Below are 3,996 nucleotides of genomic sequence, written 5' to 3'. Positions count from 1 at the left end.
TGTTCTCACTTCAGACCAATCAGTTGTTTCACCCACGTACATATATGTATGAATCATTTTGCAAGAAAGCTAATTAAATAGAAGCATTAGCCGTGATGACTACAGTACATTGTCGTTACGTTGGTTGTCTGTAGAAATTAATAATCAAATATAACTACGCCTTCGCACTACTCCAGTAGTCGTGTACACTCATGATACAATGGATCTGGCTGCAAAATGAACTGTTTGGAGACATATGCGCCGTTAGTTTGGAAACATCCATTAGTTTGGAAATAATCAAATAATCAAACGATGCCTTCAAATGGAATGCCAGATCCATTGTATCATGGCGTTCTAATGGTGGCGTTCTAAGTATGAAATAATCAAACGATGCCTTCAAATGGAACGCCAGCCATTAGTTTGGAAACATCCATTTGAAGGCATCGTTTGCTTATTTCATGAGTCGTGTACACTCATGATACAATGGATCTGGCGTTCTAATGAGTTGTTTGGAGACATATGCGCCGTTAGTTTGGAAACATCCATTAGAACGCCACCACCACTCCAACGTAATTCCTCCACTCGTATATGATATGGAGAATAAAAAAAGGGGTAGTCAGTACTTAGTTGGAAGCGTACAATATGTTAATTTTACTGGTATGAGCTCATAATTTGCATGAGGAACATGCATGTACTCCGTGTAATGTTCGGAAGACCAAATCCTTTAAAGAATAGGAGTGCAAGATGTCGTAATCTAAGAAAGGTAACTCAGTCAAGATATATACCTGAATTACATTAGAAGAATTGTGATCGTGATACTATATGTCATTATCAATGAAACCCACCAAGTATTAGTCTGAAGCATGCACCCCTACTCAACAAAATGAAAGATAAGGCCCCTGCTAGTGAGTCTATGATTTTTCTCTTGTACATCCTATCAAACACATGGAGTACACACATCTATAGATGGGAAATTTGAGTGCTGGTGGTTGTAGAGTAGTAGAAGGACGACACCTAGACATATATGATGAAATCAAGGATGGCGTAAAGAGTGCCCCTTTATTGTCTTGAAAAAGGCAATCAAGTTTGAGAAGATCAACTCAGGTAAATTTGTCCCAACCCAGATGATAGTTGCAATTTTCTTAAGAAAAAAATTAAATGTTTGATATGGGATATGTTTCTGCTTCTAGGCTACAACACCAATTTATCTATCAGTCCTGTAAAAAACATTTTTTTCACAAAAAACTGTTTTAGGGACAGAATAAGCTGGAATAAATGTTCAATAAACTATCAGGCCGCATATATTGGTTAAGCACAGATAAGAAATTTCAAACAGAACTTGCACTGGGAAAAATGGTCAGACTACAGGAAAACACCTCACAGATTCTTGTACAGAGTGCATATCAACATATTTTGGCACCGAGAAGAAGATTCAAACAATGATTCCATGAACTGAGAACCTGCAACCCCAATCCTGGTGAATATCCTCTACGATTTTATTTACGACATAGAAAACAAAATAGGAGTTCAGACCTCAGCGGGAGAGTAGCGAAATCGGCCTCATAGCCGAAGAGAGGACGCACGGCCAAAAGCCCAAAATTGCAAGAGATTGCTCTATGACCTTGGCATCGGGGATTGCTCATACTTCAGCAGTAGCTGCAGTGGGTGCCCATGGTAGAGAGATCGCTTCTCCTCCTTGCCCACCATAAACAGAAACAGAGACGTCGATCCTGGGTTGATCAGATGAAATAATCATCATAAAACTATAGAATCAACATGGAGGGTCAAAGTAATTTGCTTAAAGTTTTCAGAGAACACTATGTGCAGTATGTAAACTGTTAGAAACACTATTACGCTGATGTATAAATCTAAGTAATAGACATGATTGGTACAGTCTACATTCATATATGAATTGGTGATTGTGTATCTTATTTCTCCTACGTTTGTCCCATCTCTCAAACCGTACAGCAAGAATTGTTTGTTCAAGAAACGATGCTAATTCAGCTCAATATAAATTACCTACAACTAATAAGAAACGATGAAGCAAAGTTGAATACATCTTCCATATTTTTGTTAAAAAACATGAATTGATGAACGTATACAATTGGTAAAGAGGAGAGATTAGTGGAGAATCACATGTATAGCGCTCTTGGCCTTTTTGACTTGACTCCTTTGAACTCAAACTTGATACGGCAGCATAACAGGCAGGATGACGGCGTTGACGACCCTATGTGCAGGTACCAGGTAGTAAAGTAGGTCCACCTTGTATGTTTGTTTTGTAGATACATGGTTCTTTTCACTATGAATGTGGCTGGGCATTGGGGCGGTGAAGAACATAGAGAGATCAGAGGCAACAATGGGCACACATTGATTTTTTCTGCTATGCTTCTTGATGTACAGAAATGGATGTTTCCTCTTCTGGTCTCAATTAGCCCCTGAAAAGGATCTGATTATTCCAATGGCTTCTTCTTTTTCTGCTTACAGACTTGAGAGTTGGGTGCCCTTCGCCTTCGATGTCCGACGCGACTGTGTGTTTGACAGTCGGCTGAACCATTGATGGTGCCGCAATGCAATGCATCTTGAACATATTCAGGCATGTATGTAAACTGCTATCTACAGCAGGGCCATACTATATTAAAATCATCAAGTACCTTGTACCAAGTAAAGAGTAATCATCAAAAAAATATCAAGCACCAAGTAAAGAGTATTACCAAGAATCATGCCAAGCTTTATACCCAACTTGCAGCTTTTATCTCCCCTGCTTGGGTATGTATGCAGACCCAGAATAGTACAGCTTGGAATTCAGCAAGATGCATTGCATAGTTCAACCAAGGAACAGCTGTTGGCATACCCATCTGCATGCTGGAAACCGGAAACGACCACCAATCCAGCTTCTTCCTGAAAAACAGAGTAGAGAAGAATAGAGTAGAGATATAACGGCAGATACACATGAAGGTTGGCTTATCTACTTGGAGGTTCACGACGATGTCCGGAGGAACACGGTGTGGTTAAGATTTGGTGACAGAGGATGTTGGCCGGCGCGAGCTGTAGGAGTCAGAGTCGAGGCACTGGCCGATGGGAGAGGAGAGCCCCTCCGCTCGTCGGAGGAGCCACGTTGCTATGGTTGGATGATCGGAGGAGGGGCAGCCTGCCTCGCCTCCGCAGGCCGGTGTCAGTCGGTGCCCTCCGCGAGGAATTCCGGATTGGAGAGGATCTTTGGGAGATATGAGACCTCAGGGGTGGAGAGAGCCGGCGAGTTCGGGACGGCGGCAAGATCTGGCCTTCCAGGGAGGCAGAGAGCACCGGCGAGCCGGCGGCCGGGACTCCGTTGTGGGCTGGCGGTGGGGGCTTACGGTGGCGGCTACAAGGGGATTTTTTTGAGTCGCTGCAAGGAGATGGGAGAGAGAATAGGCCTGAGAGAGAAAAAGGTAGGACAGGTGGAAAATAAAATGAACCGCTTTTTTCATTTGCCCGTGGCATAGTGGGTAATTTCTGTTAAATTTGATTAATCTACACCGTAATAACTCGATCCTGTTAGATTAACGGCTCATAATTACTGATTAACGCAGTAATTTCTAGGGAGTCACAAATTAGTATAGGTATATAGATATAGATAGATAGATAGATAGATAGAAGTGGTAACCCCACTTGTGCTTAAACGATGAGTATGACCTATGATCAAATGTTCTCATTTGACTCCTATATCAATATACTCATATATAGATGACATAGTCATCCCCAATTGCTTGATAGATGCTAGAATTGGTTGTGCATGCTTTGCCACATATTTCAATTGCCATTTTATTGTGTGAGCATGTTGGTTGCATATTTTACTCATTCGAGGACATCCACTTGTTTTGATTGATTGGTTTTCTTTTCTCTTGCCAAGTGGATGGACAAGAATGCCTAAGAACCTCCTCTAGCTATCTATGCTTTTCTCGTCTCAAACTCTATTCATGCTACATCACAAAATTTGATCAAGTCAGATTCGAACCACTCTGTGTGAGGAGCACTCGG

At 41.7% G+C, this 3,996-nt stretch overlaps 1 long non-coding RNA gene across 2 annotated transcripts; it reads right to left on the bottom strand.

The window, feature by feature from the left end:
- Positions 1–1,300: 1,300 nt before the first annotated feature.
- LOC123147631 (uncharacterized) lies at positions 1,301–3,393 on the bottom strand. 2 transcript variants are annotated; one of them, XR_006473354.1, is made up of 4 exons: positions 2,691–3,393; positions 2,116–2,592; positions 1,513–1,709; positions 1,301–1,439 (listed from the first exon to the last, which is right to left on the bottom strand). It is a non-coding gene; the product is annotated as an uncharacterized lncRNA (long non-coding RNA). The 2 variants fall into 2 exon arrangements; XR_006473353.1 differs by having other exon boundaries at positions 1,301–1,709.
- Positions 3,394–3,996: the final 603 nt, after the last annotated feature.

The sequence above is a fragment of the Triticum aestivum genome, chromosome 7A (assembly GCF_018294505.1).
Source record: "Triticum aestivum cultivar Chinese Spring chromosome 7A, IWGSC CS RefSeq v2.1, whole genome shotgun sequence".
NCBI lineage: Eukaryota > Viridiplantae > Streptophyta > Magnoliopsida > Poales > Poaceae > Triticum > Triticum aestivum.
The sequence above is the reverse complement of the archived record's forward strand: the minus strand, read 5'-3'. Positions and strand labels throughout refer to the sequence as shown.